Here is a 16902-nt window from a genome sequence, read left to right as displayed (position 1 = left end):
ATTCACATAAACTTAGACTCATACACATATACTCACACACACATGCTCTCACATACACACTTGTTGTCACATGCACTCAATACACTCTCTCACATACATGCTCTCAAACTCACACACACTAACACACATGCATGCTTTCACATACACTCCCATATATATTCATACACACCCATGCTCACATACACACTTTTGTATACACACACATGCTCTCACATACACATATGTTCTCACATGCACTCACACACACTCTCACACACACATGCTCTCAAACTCACACACACTAATACACACACATGCTTTCACATACATTCACACACACTCTCACATAAATTTACACTCATACACACCCATGCTTATGTATACACTTTTGTACACACACACACACACACACACCACACACACGCTCAACGCCCTAGCCTTGAAATGCCTGGTGCTGAGTTTCCTTCCAGGCAGGGTGAGTTCAGAGTTTCTCTTTGCTCTTGCTGTTTCGGCCCTTGGTCACTGGGCAGGCAGCTAGAATTTGAGCCAAGGACCCAAACTGTAGACAGCAGAGACAAGCAAGGGGAGCACCAACCCTGTCCCTGCCTCTTGCTGCCTACATGACGTTGGGCGACTCACTTTGCCTCTCTTTGTCCCCACCAGCTCATCTGTAATAAGCGAAGGCTGACTCAGTGGCTTCCCAGAAAGAGCCTTTTCTCCATGATCCTCTGGGCCCAATGTTGCCCGTGTTCGGGATGGAGGCCCTGACACCAGGCTCTGGGAGTCTTTGTTCTTGGGTGGATGGCTATAATGCAAGCTCTCTGACCCTGTTTAGACAAACTAACTGGTTACCAATGGCTGAGACAAACAGAGAAATGAAGGAATCAAACGTAGGAGGAGAGAGTGGCCAGGAAAACCTGCCTCTGTTCCCACAGCCAAATCACTGAACTTCCTCACCAGGAAAAGGAGGGGCTTGGACTGGAGGCCTCTGAGGCTCTTCTGGATCTGCATCTGGGTCCCGATGGCCTCTCTGGGCCAGCTTCCTCCTCTGTGGAATAAGTAGGAGTGACTAGGTGACCTCTAAGACTGCCCCTCCAGCCTCACTTCTGTGGTCCTGACCCCCTCCCCCAGCCTTCCATCCGATGGTGGCTACCATCATCATCCATCTCACTGGGTGTGGAGGCAGAAAGTCACCTTTCCCTTGTGCCTTAGAAGAGAACAAGAGAAAAAAAGTGGAGGGCGTTCTCTGACTCCATTCAGTCATCTGGGGCTATGCAGCCTCGTCCTCTTCAGCCAGCAGAGGAAGTCCTGGTCTGCAGGGGAAACCCTGCTAGCCCTTCACCAAATGGGTGACGTTGGGCGTCAGGAGCCGGGAACCTCCCTGGGCTTCAGTGGCCACATTCCTCCCCTGGAGCAGCTTGCATAAATGTTTTTCCCCCCAATAACATCCTCTATCAGCATTTTACCGCCTTTTGTAACTGCATTCATTTTATTCTAATTTGTAATTAACTTTTACAAAATTAAATTGGGAGATCGAAAATGACTATCCCAACATAAATAACCCGGCTGCTGGCTGTGACAGGTTTAACACAATCAACAATACAGTTCATAAATGAAAGAAATGTTGTCACACTTATTACTTTTGTGTGCTCCATCTTTTAGAGAATATTACAGTGTAAATTGAAATTTTATATGATTTAATAAACCTCAAAAAGATATTACGGCCAAGCAACCACATAACTGTAACAAACCGTGCCGCTCACTCATTACGGGGCTCTCCGTTGACTCTGGGCTCTCTTTCATTATCAAAGCTTTCTCTTTGACAACACAGAGACCATTAAAATACCTTGGTGGAAAGTGGGCCAGCTGTACTGCAGGATGCCTAGACCTCTCCTATCCTGGAAGATAAGCACAGGCTTTGCTGATATGGGTAGGTATCACACCTTTATTTATTTATTCATTCATCCATCCATCTATTCATGTGTTTGTCTCTTTGTTCTTTTATAGATCTATTTGTCCACGTATTATGTCTAAGGGATGAATTTATCATGGGCCCATGATCCTTGGTCCACGTGGAGTCACAAGCCACAGTCCACCTGGGTGGATCCACAGGTTCATCTATTCCACACTCCCACCCCCAAATCATCATGACAGACACTAAAGGGGAGTAATTGAAACTTCAGCAGGGAAGGAAGGTTTACTGCCCTTCTGATCTTTACCTGTTTTTATAGGGTTAGGAATGTCGATGGAAGGAGTCTTTGTTTTTCCCAACAGTAGAGCTCCTATTTGTAGGTAATTGCCATTTTTTCTAAAGGTTTCTAGCTCACCTAGGAATTCATTAGGCTTGGAGCAGAAAGAGTCGGGGTTGCAGAGGCCTAGCAGAGAAGTCCCCAATCCCCCTTCCCAGTAACCAGGAAGAACACCCTGGACCCAGTTCCTGTGGCTAGCATGGCAATCCTGAGCGTTACAACTCAGAGCAAGGGATTGGGGTATTTGCAATCTCTACTCACATATTTTTATTTTCTCTGGAGTTGGGCATGACTTTCCGACCTCTGAGCAATGGGTGAGACAAACTTAATGACTTGTTTTATTGCTGCCTGCCATCAATATTTATCTGTATTGACGAAAGAAAGCCATTACTCGAATTGCAGCTTCTGGCCTGAGAGTGCTATGCAATAATTCTTCAAAAAAGAGAGAGGCAGTTCCCCAAATTTCATGAGTATTCATATGAATAGAAAAATAGAGCTCCAGTTTCATCCAGCAAGAACTAGAGGACTTTCCTCCTTAGATTGCAGAGACTGGAACTAAGAACATAGAAAGCACTGGAAACAATCATTTATACCTGATCTTACCTCTTCAGTGGGGCAGCTGGAGGGAGCAGTGGTTAGAGCACTGAGCCCGGAGTCAGGAAGACTCATCTGCATGAGTTCAAATCTGGCCTCAGACACTTGCTAGTTGTGAGACCTTGGGCAGGTCACTTCACCCTGTCTGCCTCAGTTTCCTCAACTGTAAAATGAGCTGGAGAAGGACATGGTAAACCACTTCAGCATCTTTGCCAAGAAAACTCCCAATGGGGTCATGAAGAGTCAGACACAACTGAAATGACTGAACTCTTCAGTGGCTCCCTATCACTTCTAGGATAATCTACAGATTCCTCAGCCTAACATTAAAGTCCCTGACAGTCTAGCAGCCACCTGCCTTTCTAGCCGTGGTTTACATGACTTCCCTTCAAACATGCTACATCTGAATCAAAATGGACGACTTGCTGTTCCTCCATACTCACCTTTTCATCCCCACCTCCACACCTTTGCCTAGGCTGTTTCCCAGATTTAGAACGTGCTCTCTTCCTCACTTAGACTCTCAGACTCCTTACCCTTCTTCAAGGACTAGATTTGGCTAAAACCTCCTGTTTCTGCCTATGGGAAGTTGTCAGGGCTCTCTTCTTCCTGGGACCCCTGTCCCTATTCGAGGTATCATACATTTATTTATCTGAGTGAGATCTTCGAGGGCAGAGACTACAGTGATTTTGTCTGTATCGCCAGCACCTAGGACAGCAGCTTGCACAAGGTAGGTGCTTAATAAATGCTTATTGAATCACGTAAGTGTTGGTGGTGTAGCACAGAAGAAAAAAAACACATTGAATTTGGAATCACTGGGCCTGGGCTCCCACCCCAGCTCTGCCAAGTATTATGGGCATTACTTTGATACCTGAGCCACAGTTTCCTCATTTGGAAAATGAAGGGACCAGATGGCCTTGAAGGTCCTTTCCTGCTTTAAATGAAGAAACTCATAAAGAAGTCCCCTTTTTAGTGGTGAGCTGGGCATGTAAAAAGCAGGCATCGCCTTGGCTTAGGCAGCTCAAAAGGACCTACCTTTGACCACTGGGGGAAGGGGCAATGATTGGCAGAGCTGGGATTTGAACCCAGGTCACCAACTCCAAATCCAATGTTCTTTTGTTTGTCCTGCCCAGCTTTCTTCTATCCAATTTGCTAAGGCTTTGTTATTTATTATCTTATTCATTAATTTATTGGTTCATTTTTGATTCATTCATTCATTTTTATTTCATTCGTTCACTCACTTTATTTCATTCACTTTTATTTTATTTATTCATTTTTATTTATTCATTCATTCATTTATTCATTTTTATTTCATTTATTTATCCACTTATTTATTTATTGGTAGTGCCAGGATATCAATTGGAATATTCAGGCAATAAATCTTCAGGCAATTGAGTGACTTGGGTAGTTTTTCATTTTGTCTAAATTATTTGGCTAATTGCTCTAATTCTCTTCAGGAATTTTGTTGTTGTTTTTGTTTAATTGATTTCAGTCATGTCTGACTCTTCATGACCCTATTTGGGGTTTACTTGGCAAAGATCCTGGAGGGGTTTGTCATTTCCTTCTCCAGCTCATTTTACAGATGAGGAAACTGAGGCAAACAGGGTGAAGTGACTTGCCCAGAGTCACACAGCTGTCTGAGTGTCTGAGGCTAGATTTGAACTCAGGTCCTCCTGACTCCAGGCCTGGCACTCTATCCACTATGCCACCTAGCTGCCTCCTTTTCAGAAATACCCCTGGGGACCTTGATGGCTTGAGAAAACCGAAGCTAGAAATGTATAGGACATTTCTTGTGCCAGGACAGATCCAATCACTTTTGGTAAATGCCTTTAAAAACATTCTCCATTTTGTTCTTAATGAGGGAGGGAGCAAACAGGGAGAAGAACACAGGTTCTGGAGGCAGGAGTGCCAGGGGATGGATCCTGCCAGTGGCTGACTCATGTGGCCCTGGGCAAGCACTGCTCCATAGCAAACATTGCTTGGTTTCTCCCTCCATAAAGAGAGGAAGTTGCACTAGAGAGATGGTCTCGAAGATGAAACTTCTTACTGCAAGATGCTATGACCTCTGGCTCCCTCTGCCAAGACAACAAGTCAGCAGGCATTTATGGAGCCCCTACTGTGTGCCAGGCACCATGAGGAGACAGAACCAGAGAGTTGGTCACGTGGTGAAGGTCACTGATGCAATACAACAAAAAGAGTACTGGGATTTATACACCACCTTAGAGTCAGCAAGAGGTTTATATGCATTGTCTCCTTTGAGCTTCACAAGAACGCTGGGAGGTAGGGGCTATTATTATCCCCATTCTACAGATGAGGAAACTGAGGCTGACAGCTTCAGTGACTTGGTCAGGGCTACACAACTAGTAGGTATCTGAGTTTGGATTTGAACTCAGCTCCTCCTGACTCCAGGTGTGTGCTGGCTATGGTGTTCCCTAGCTGGAACCCAAAGTCTTCTGACTCCTGGTCAGGTCCTCTCCAACACACCAACCTTCCTCCAAAGATGGGCTCCTTCTCTTTTTCTCCCCATCGCCAGTGGCTACCACGGGTGTCCTTGGCATTCTCCATTGGTTCTGAAACGTACTTCCACATCTTTATGGGCCGTCCTGGCAAGGGAATTAGCGAACCCTCAATTCACAATATATGAGGTTTACATTTTTAATAACAGAATTAGAACATCACGGGCAGAATGGAACTACACCATTAACCAGAACACTTGGATTTTACATTAATTGAAGATTACTCACGCAGTGACTCTGTCTTCTGAAATGAAGAAACAGAGGCTTGGACTCAAAAATAATGAGTGCAGCAGAGACCTGTTTAACATCGCAGTATCACAGTCAGAATGGGAAGGAACCTTAGGGTCATTTACTCCCTCGCCACCATTACACCCCCACTCCTTTTACTGAGAAAAATGAGGCCTAGAGGGGTCCAGGGACCCACTCAAGGTCATAGGCCAACAGATGGCAAAGCCAAGAATCAAACCCGGATCCTCGTGGACACACCAATTCTCCATTTTTCTAGGTTCTATAACACAGTCCCCTCTCCAGTTCCCCAAGAACTGTCCAGTTCTTTGTTTACTGTTAAAATTTAAAGCGAAGGCAAGCTATCTGTGTCGTGTGATTCTGCATCCCACTTTGAGATAATTCAAACCACAGGAGATGAAGGAGAATCAAAGGCTAGGGATTACTGAACTAAGAAATGAACAATAATGAAAAGCTCCTTTCAGATCCTATTTCTTCTCTTCCCACACAGATTTCAGAAGGCCATCCCTCCTCACTTGGGCTTTCCAGAATTCCCAGCTCCCAGGGAGGATCAGCTCAGGAGTCTTTTCCTACATGACAGCCCAGCTCTTCCTGATCCCCAATAGACCCCCACGCTCTCTCCATTTTGCTAAAGTTGCTTTGCATTTACCTGCATGTATTTTGTGTTTATGCAAAATATTTTTGCTTCAGAGGCATAGGAGATAGAGCGATGAGCCTGGAGTCATGAAGACTTGAATCTGAACCAGACACTTCTAGCTTTGGGACCTTGGGCAAATGATTTAACTTCTCTTAGCCTCAGTTGCTTCATCTGGAAAATGATGATAATAATAGTACCTACCTCCCAGGGCTGTTGTGAGATCAAATGAGATAATATCTGTAAAGCCAGTTTTGAACCTTAAAGGGCTGTGTAAATGCTAGTTATTATTAGGATTATTTTACTTATTCTTGTTTACATTATGTCTCCCCAGAATAGAGCATCAGCTCCTTGTGGGCAGGGTCCCTTTTTCATTCTGTCTTTGTATTCGTACCACACGGTGGGCAATTATTAAATGCTGGTGGAATTGAATTTCATTGAAAGAGCTCTAGAAATGTGAGTAGTTATTATTACTTCCAGCTGTTCTAAATGATATTAATGGGCAACATGAGGGAAATGCATGGTTTACAATACAAGGACAGAATCATTGAAAAAAGAGGAAATATGTAAACCTCTCTTTCAACACAGCAGCTCCAATGTCCAATCAATATCCTATTTTCTCTGTGATTAATTCAAAATGAGCATTTGGCTCTTAAGGTTTTAACCAAGGTGCAATTGTAATCTTCTGTTCACTCTTCATCCTTCCAAAAGGGGTCATTCTCAGTCTTCCTGGATCCTCTTGGCTGCTGCCCCCTCCTCTATTGTTCAGAGGACATTCAGGAATGAATCAAAACACTTGGCAATATTACGAATTTCCAAATTGGAATGTGGATGACTGGTCTTCCTTCTTTGTGGGGTAAGTAGCAGTGACAGGTATTCTGAGGATCTGACTGTCAAAACTGTTACTTACCCTGTTGTCTGCATCATAATCGGTTTCTAAGTAACACTCGGTCCCGGCAGCAGTAATAGAATTAATTATACTTCATTTTGCTGTCTTTAACAGTATTGACCAAATTTAAGAACAAATGAGAAGTGCTTATCAAGCTTGAAGAAAATAATCCATCAGTGGCACAATTTAAATTCACCACAGTTCTCTTATTAATCAAAGTAACACTTACTATCCTATCTCCACTTCCCATTAACAGTCATTAAGCACCACTGCTGATTGAAGCAATTTCTTCAGGGATCTCAACCTCATTTTTAAGAGAACCTTCTCCAGTGGAAAACAATCTCAGCTAAGAACAGCGACTCAGGAGAAAGGAAGAGCCTTCTTCAATCATGCTCTGACCTTGGAGCATCAGGACACCAGGGGGAGTTGACTGAAGTCCCCAGCGTGGGTGTTCAGATCTTGGGGTGACAGGCTGAGTGGGGTGATTGGAGGGAGGAAGCCTTTCATCCCTCACCCCTGAGCTGGAGGTTGAACACCCAAAGTGTCCAGGCCAAGTCCAAATGGTCATCACTGAGTCCAATGGGCAGACTCACCTTCTAGGAATGTGTTCAATAGTTTTTTGCCTTTGGTTCTGCTGTTCCCTAGCTCTGCAGTGCCCTCCCCATGAGGCCCCTCTCTGCCTATGGAAACTGTACCCCACCCTTAAGACTTGGATCAAATGCTGCATCCTCAGAGAAGCCATTTCTGATTAATGCTTAGTGACTGACTGACGCCCCTCCTCATGCCCTTCAGTTTAAAATGGTCTCCCCCTGGAGTTTATGTAATCCCAATCCCACACACACTTGGTGATCTGCTGACTCAAACATCATGGTCTCCCTGAATATGACCTTTCCAGACCCCCTAATCCCACCCCAGTGACCTTTTCCTAAAGATGAGTGTCTCATTCCCCAACAGAACATCAGTTCTTCAAGAACAGGAAGTGTTTCATTTTGATTTTTGTACGCTCAGAATCAAGCCCAATGTTTAGGACACAAGAGGGGTTTAATAAATGCTTGTTGTTTGACATTCTGATTTTGACTCCTTTGTTTTGTTTTTGTGTTTCTTTCCATAGCTTATTCAAAGTTTGTTGAATGAATGTTTATAACCTGTCCTTTCTGTGTCCTTTTTTGGTGATGGGTTATTTTTATAACTGGCTTTTCTCTCCTATGAGATGGAAGTCCTTGAGGGCAAAAATGTACTCATTTTTATATCTTCCTAGTACAATGCTTTACATGTTTTTATTGGGGGTGGGTACTGCACCTGTGTAGAAGCTCCCAGTGTGGAAATGCTTTCCACTAGATAGAGACACCAACTATAATTAAGTCTTAGAGATTTGTCTGGGAGCACTGCGGTGACACAGTGTGTGTCAGATGCAGAACTGAACCCAGGTCTTTCTGACTCTTCCTCTAGTCAGCGAGCCACATAGGCTTTCCCTTCACACATAGTAGGTGCTTAATCACTTTTTGCTGGATGTTGTATGAGCAGATTGGAAGGTCCCTTCATGAGGGAGGATAGCTCAGGAGTGAATCTTGGGGCAATGCAGGCTGCTCCCACAGGACGATGAACCCCAGAAGCCAGTGAAAACAGTAAGTGGAGAATAGATTTGAGTAGAATTTCAGTTCTGCCTTGGACTTCACTCATACTGGGAAAGTCAATTTAATCCTATGTCCCTTTCTCTGAGAAGATGACAAGCGTTGCCCTTGAGTAAGTATGAGAGGGATTGGACTTTGATGTGGTCTCACCCCAACTTTCAGTTTTCTTTTAAGTGTTGGCTTCCCCCACTAGCAGGCAAGTGCCCTGAAGGCAGGGACTGAGTTATGTTTGCTTCTTGTTAGTGTCCCCAGTGCTTAGCAGAGGGTGAGGCACGTGGTGAGTGTGGGGTCAAGAGGTCAAGATGCCCCATCCAGTATTCTTTGGTTCCTTGGGGTTTTGAACTTAACCACATGAGCTTCCTTGGGTTTTTAATGTAACAGAAAATGAGGAATCAGCTAGAATTGGGATGTAGGGGGTGGTTTGGATACAACTGTGCCTGACACCCCTTTACTGTCTCACAGGTCGCTGAGCTGGTGAATTTGAGTTTTTCCATCAAGATATGCTGCTGCTGGTGTGGGGGTCCTTAGGTGCAAGGTCTGAGGCCCTTGCCTCTGCTGCTTTTAGAACTCACTGGGATCTATGTGTTGGTGGCTGTTCTCATGAACTTTTTTCTGAGCTTTTTTTTCAGGTCCATAGAATCGATTGATCAATTATTAAACATTTATTAAATACCTACTGTGTGCCAGGCACAAGTTTACAGGCAAAGGAGACATTAGAGACTATTTATAGCAAAGTCATTTTCTTTTCTCTCTCTCTCAAAGGCAATCTTTGTGGAATCTGGGACTTAAAAGAACTATTTTGATAACTACATTTCAATACAATTGGCTTCTTTGGTAATCCTATGTATTTTGTTTTACTTGTTTAAACACATTCATCTGAGAAGGGGTACCTAGGCTTCACCACATAGACAAAGGGGTCTATGATTTCATAGAAAAGGTTAGTGCCCCTGCTTCAGGGGAAGCCATGGGGTCTGTTGTCTTTGGGGAAAATACTGGCTTAAACCCAGCAAAACCTCATAGAATTTCAAAGCTTCCTCCTTTCTCTTCTGGATCCTATCGTGCCCTGACCACTAACCTCAGTGCCATTTCCCTTCTGGTGGGCAGGAAGAAAAGGGTTGGGCATGGGTTGAAGGGCAAGGGATGAAGGAAATCTAGGATCTTCCCTTTCACTATGAAAGCCCCAATCAAAATAAAGCAAAGAGTTAATTGGAATATGTTGGGTGAGTAAAGAAGTAATAATGCCTTCAATCGGCCATCAGACCAGTCACCTAAAGATCATTTTTCAATCAATGCAAATCTGACTTTCACGGCCACTGATGCCTCCGACAGAAAAGCCTGCTCCTCTGGTTTGTTTTCCCAGAAGCCTCTAAGTAGGTAGGTTCAGCAGAGAATGGCACCTCTTTCCTTGCTAGAGGTTGGGGCACTCCACCCACACCTAATTTCTTAGAAGACTTTAAATATATGACGCTCATCATTAAGAAATGGAATGCTAAGCTCAATTTTGTATCAATGGAATGGCTGTGCCCATTATAGCACTTACAAAGGAAAATATCTACAAAGATTGACAAATTGATGGCGTTATGAATAGGAAGGTGTGCCAGCAGCTTCAAACACAGAGAATGGCATTGTGTTGAATGAGTATGAATGGAGGGATTCCTGTAATATTTCACCTATACCAATGAGTTTAGCAATCATAGGGCTTCCCAATATCTCTCACATTTGCTTCTAACTGGATACATACATTCGATGATAGAATATGTCATGAGGTAGTGAATTGAGCCATGAATTGGACTCAGGAAGACCTGGGTTCTAATCCTCTCAGGTACAACTGGCCACTAATTCACCTCCATCAAGAACTGTGGATCCCAAGCCTAAGGCCTTGGATTCTTATTGGTGACCATTCACCATATCTTGTCCTGGTCTCAGGTCCACCATGCCACTTCCTGACCATCTCCATGCCCTGGTGCCATGGTGGGCATTCCCCCTCCTCCATCCTGCCTCCTGCTCTAGCTCTCCTCTCATTCTCTTCATCTCAAAACCTTTTCCACTCTCTCTTTTTCCCCGATCTTTGACAAAAAGGTGACCCTTCTCCTTGCCACGGCCAATCCCTTTATATTTGCCCTTGACCCCAAGCCCTCCCATCTTCTCCAGCAGATTGCATCTTCAATCATCCCCTTCTCAAATCTTCAACCTTTTGCTATCCACTATATCCTTCCCTATTGCCTTCAAACATACACATCTCCCTGATTTTTAAAGCAACCTTCACTAGGCCTTATAGTCCCTTCAAACCACCATCCTGTATCTCTCCTCCCTTTCTCAACCAAACTCCAAAAAGTTGTGTCCATTGGCTGTTTCCATCTCCCCTTCTCTCCTTCACTCCTCAACCCTTTGTACACTGGCAACTGAACTCCTCGCTCAGCTGAAGACTGCTCTCTTCAGAGTTCGATGATCTCTTAACTGCTAAATATTTCTGTCTTCTCTCAACCACCATAACTCTTGTCTGCATTTGACAGTGGTGATGCCTGCCTTCTTCTCAATCCTCTCTTCTCTCTGAGTTTTCCCTCTCACACTTCTCCTCTCACTTCTCCTTCTCAGTCTCTTTTGCTGGATCTTCCTACACAATATACCCATTAACTGTGGGTGTTCCCCAAGGAAGAGATTCCCTGATCCATATATCTAGCCCTGGGCTCTCCCCAGAGCTTCAACCCCATATCAACAGTTGTCTATTGGATATTTCAGAATGGATGTCCCTGAGACATCTCAAACTTAACGTTAGCCAAACTGAAATCATCTTTCCTTCCAAACCCATCCCTCCTTTAAATTTTCCTATTTTGGTCAAACTCATTCCCATTCTTCTAGCCTCTCTGGTTTTTAACCTTAGCTTGTTCCTGGACTCCTTCCTCTCCCTCACTCCACATATCCAATCAGGTGCCAGATCTCACCATTTCTATCTCCATCACTTCTCATGTCTGACCCTTTCTCTCCCTCTCCGTCCACTCCAGTCCTTCCTACATATGCCACCAAAAGTCATTTTCTTTAGAAGCTGAGCTGACCATATGACATCCTTCCTCAACCAATTCTACTGGTTTCTTATTGCCTCTATGATAAAATCCAAATTCCTGTTTAGTTTTTAGAGTCCTACACAAGCCATCCCCAACCTAACTTTCTAATGATATCATATTTTACCCCACCCCACCCCCTTGTACTCTGTGATCCAGCCACCATCTCCCATCTCCAGACCTTTGCACTGGCCATTCCACATGACTAGATGAACTCCCTCCTTACCTCTGCCCCAGGGTCTCACTCTTTCTCATCTCCCACACTAAGGGTTCCTAACCTGTGTGTGTGTGTGTGTGTGTGTGTGTGTGTGTGTGTGACAGCAGTTTAATGAAGTCTATGGATTCCTTCTCAGAATGTTTTTAAGTTCATAAAATAAAGCACATAGGATTACAGAGGAAGTCAATTATAGAGAAATATAGTTATCAACATTTTTTAAAGTTCACAGATACAAATTAAGATTCTGTATTTATATGAAGCCTTTCTTGATCTCCCCCCCAACCCCTAGCCCAGCCCAGCTGCTGGTGCCATCATTCCCCAAGTACCTAGTATTGAATTTTGCATGTATTTGTATTGTTCACTTCATAGTTATGCTGTCTAGATGAGCTCTGTCCCCTCATTAGAAAGAGTAGGGATTGTTTCCTTGTATTCTAGGGGCCTAGGACTGCGCCTGGTACATAATAGGTGCTTAATGAATGCTTCTTCCCTTTCCCATATTAGCTCCTTCTATTAGGTTGCTAGACCCTTGAAGGCAAGGACTGCCTCTGTATTTAGTTCCATGCCTAACACATAGAAGGTGCTTAATAGTCAATTTTTTCATGCATTCAATAGTCATTTATGAAGTATTTATTACGTACCAAGCAGAGCTAGGTGCTGGGGATACAAAGGCATAAATGAAACAGTCTAGTCCTGCCCTCCAGAAGCTTACATTCTACTAGATAATAATAGCTAACATTTATACAGCACTTACTATGTGCCAGGCACTGTGCTAAGTTCTTTACAAATATGATACCATTAGATCTTCACAACAACCCTTTCTTTGCCCTCCCCCCAAAAGTAGAAGCAATTCAAAGCTGCCCCCTTGCTACTTCTGTCATTTTTGGGAGATCATTCATAGTTTCCTGTCACTTGGTATAGGGTAAATGACCTTACAGGAACTCTGCATCCTCAGACCCAACTCACTTTCTTCTAGTCTAAGAATGATGGAGAATGACAATTTTCCAGTCCGTTCAGAAAAGAGCATTGAAGCAAATGTTGGGTCTTGTTCACTATGCCTTGGCATTTTAATCTTATTAAACAGGAAGCCTCCTGATGGTGCCAGGGGAAAGTCTGTCTTCTTGCTTTTGTAAAATGTGTAAATGAATTAGGTGCTTTGACCTTTGGGGAGGACAGTGGAGAGGGAACTGGATTGGGAGGCAGAAGAGGTGGGTCTGCCTGGTTCTGCCTCTAACTGCCCATGTGGCCCTAGAAAAATCACTTCCCCTCTGAGTGTCACTTTCCTCATCAATGAATCATTGGACTGGAGGATCTCCAATGTCCCTTTGGCTCTGAATCTCTGACCTTATGAAGCCAATAGGGTTAAGAACTACACAGTGGTACTGTGGCAAAAGCATGGGAATCAGAGTCAGAAGACCCGCTCTGGAATCCTGGCCCTGCTATTTAGTAGCTTTGGAAGCTCAAATGTCACCTCCTACATGAAGCCTTTTCTGGGGCCCCAAGCTAAGAAGGCCACCCTCATATCCCCATGGCCTGGCAGGTGTTTTGCATATTTTCTTGCATGTGCATATTAAGTATCTCCCCATAGAGTGTAATCTCCTTGAGGGCAGAGACTTTAAACTTGTAGTGCTGGAAGTAGGTACTTAATAAATACTTGTAGATGGTCAGTGACCTTCTGTAAAGCACTGCATCCCTCTCCATCTGTAAAGACAAAGGACCTGGGCCAGGGGACTTCTGAAACCTCTTCCAGAACTAAATCTAGGAACTATGGTCTGGAGGATAGAAGGCCATTGGCCTTGCAACATTACAAACATTTTATTTGTGCAAGAGGAAAGCAAAAGGATGTTGATAATTAAAATATACAAAAGCAATAAGAAGGCACTGTGACTTTCAATTACAAGAGAGCTAAGAAGCTAGCTTATTATTTCTACAAACTTTTCACTTAGCACAGTTCAGATGGAATTATTGCCATGACCTTTTAAAAATGTGAAAGAGTGAATCAATACCCTTTCAGAGGCAAGATTGTAGGAGCAGAACTGGCCAGGCTGTAATGGTGTGTATTTCTGCATCAGAAGGCAGTTGAAACCTAATTATCGTCAATCACATACAAGGTAGCTCCATGTAGTGATGAGCCAGCCTTGTGCCAGAAGAATAGGGTGTGCACAGGAATATGGATGTGTGTGTGTATGTGTGTGTGTGTGAGCAACTGAGAGACAGACAGACAGACAGATGGGAAGAGATGCACAGAGAGACAGAAGAGACAAATACAGAGAGAGACGAGAGAACAGAGGAAGAGATGGAGACAGAGAGCAAGGCAGAAAGACAGAAGGAGATGGAGAAGGGTGAGGCAGAGAGAAGGGATGGAGAAGAAAGAGAGACAGAGACAGAGACAGAGAGACAAACAGAGAGAAGAGAGGGGAGAGAGAGAGAGAGAGAGAGAGAGAGAGAGAGAGAGGGAGAGAGAGAGAGAGAGAGAGAGAGAGAGAGAGAGAGAGAGAGAGAGAGCACATGAGAGAGAGGTGAGGAAGGAGCCCTGGCTATTTGGGTGCCAGTGGGGTCAGACTTAAAGGTGAGTTATAGGCACTGTCATTCATTTACAATAACTAACACTGGCCTGTCAGAAACAACAACCTGTAAATGATGTATGACTCAGTTGGCAGCCAGCCATCCTCCTTGCAGCCAAGAATCGCATTTTATTGTTGAGGTCATTGGAATGCTCCCTTGGATACATGCCATATATTATTAAAAAATAACAATTGGTCAATCAACAGCATCTTTTAAGGCTTAAGGGCAAGATAACTAACCTGCTACTGGACAACAGGAAATGCCTATCCAAGACCTGGTTGTGCATGCATGAGTGTTTTTAATGGCTTCCATTCTCTTCATTTATAAAGGAGCAGCACAATCATAAGTTTTCAGTGTGGCATTAGTATTTCGAATAGATATAACATTGGTGGATCATTGCCTTTTCTTCTAACTGCAAATAGGAGACTGGCAAAGAAAAAAAAAACAACTCAAAAATTTTGACCTCACAACGTGGTTTGAAGGTGGTTCCAGCAAATTAAAGTCATGGAATCCAATTGGTAAGGCAAGTGAAGAAATCATCCCTCTTTGGATTTCCTATCCAATCTCATCATTCTGGGACCCTTGCCCACCAATGCTGAAATGTTCCCGTGTAGCGTAACAAATGCTTTTGGTGCAATCAATCTTTTCATACAGCATCAGAAGGCCAAGCCATGTTTTTAATTTTATTTGATAGCCTAAAGGTGGAAGTATCAACATTATGCTAATATCTTTCAACATCAGACACACAACATTATCAGATTTCATGGATATTAAGCCACATGTGAGAATGCGTTGGGGAGAAACTTCTATCACTCTCACCTCCTCGCCCTCCCCCTCCCCCACTATGTTATGATACCTTTCAGCTCATTCCTGGTCACTTTGGTGTTGGGACCCCCTGTGATATTCACTGTCTAGAAGAGTGTTTCTAGACTTATTTGTCATTCACACAGAAATAAATGATTAGGCATATCTGTTAACATTATGCAGTAATTGGATAATCTTTTGTTCAATGTCTTTAATGTTCCCAGAATAGAAACATTAAAAATGCACCAAAAAATAACAACCCGGAATACTCATTACACACAAGCAATAGTTTTTAATTTAGAAAAGGGGTCTAATTGAAATTACATTTGTTATGCAAAGTCTACCCATAATTATCTTGGCTTTAAACAAACAAAACACACACACAAACCTCCTTGAAAATCAAAAAAGGTTCATTTGGATTTGATGACTCTATTCTGAGGTCGCCACCACCGCTAGAATCCAGTGGTCTAGGGGCAGGTCCCTCAAATGTGGGGTGGGCAGTGTCTCTGGGGGTAACAGATGGTCTTCTGTGCTAGCTTTGAAGAACTGCATCGCCTGCCAACCATTGTGGTGACCTCTAGGTTCCATGCTGTCTTGGCCTCAGCAGGAAATCTCAGAGCTTATCTTGGCCATGTCCCCCATCGTACTTCCATGACGCATAAACTGCAGATTCCTGAACTTGCCAAGATCAACCCCAATTAAAAGCATAGAGATGAGGACATGGGGGAGGTGCTTCTGGTGTATTTACCAAGAAAGGCAGAAGCTCAAGGTGGAATTGCACTGCTACCTGCAGAAGTCTAAAAAGTAGGGCATGGCTGTGCAAATCAGCAACTTAGAGATAAAGGGGAGAAATATCACAAGTGCTCCACAATTCACTCACTCTGTGTGTGTGATTGTTTGTGTGTGTGTGAAACAACCACACAAATGCCACTCTCTTGAATAGCTCATGGCTGAGGGCAACTTTAACACCTATTCCATATGGGTAAACTGTTTGCTGTGTGAAGGGGAACAGAATTTATGTGACATCAGCATCAACCATACTGTCACCACTCCAAGCTCTTTTTAACAATCTGCTCCTCAACATATTGTATTTCTAATGTCCCACAAGTGCTATAAAGTGATCGCCGTTGACCACTGTCTTGTTTTAATGTCCCCTCAATAACAATAAACAATAATGCTTAAAAAAATCTATTCTCATTCAGGAACATAATTCTTCTCACAAGCTACCATAGGATGGAAGAAAATAAATAAATAAATTCTCTTCTTGGCAGCTTAATTTGCAGATAACTGAGGTGGTTTTTTTGATAGGATTTTTACATTAAATTTGGAATCTATGTGCCTCTTTAACATCATTAAGGAAATGCTGTATTGACTACATAGGCTCAGCAAAGAACTGGTTTCCATGTGGTTATATCAATCTATTTCGGTAACATTGTACACTAGTTTTCCCCCCAGAGTACTCCTTGTAATGCTGAGAAAGTGTCAGAAATAATGACTGTCTACCTATATCTGCAATAAAACGTAGCGC

Source organism: Vombatus ursinus, unplaced genomic scaffold (assembly GCF_900497805.2).
Source record: "Vombatus ursinus unplaced genomic scaffold, bare-nosed wombat genome assembly UNPS02014799.1, whole genome shotgun sequence".
In the NCBI taxonomy this organism is placed as follows: Eukaryota; Metazoa; Chordata; class Mammalia; order Diprotodontia; family Vombatidae; genus Vombatus; species Vombatus ursinus.
This window is presented reverse-complemented; position numbering follows the sequence as displayed.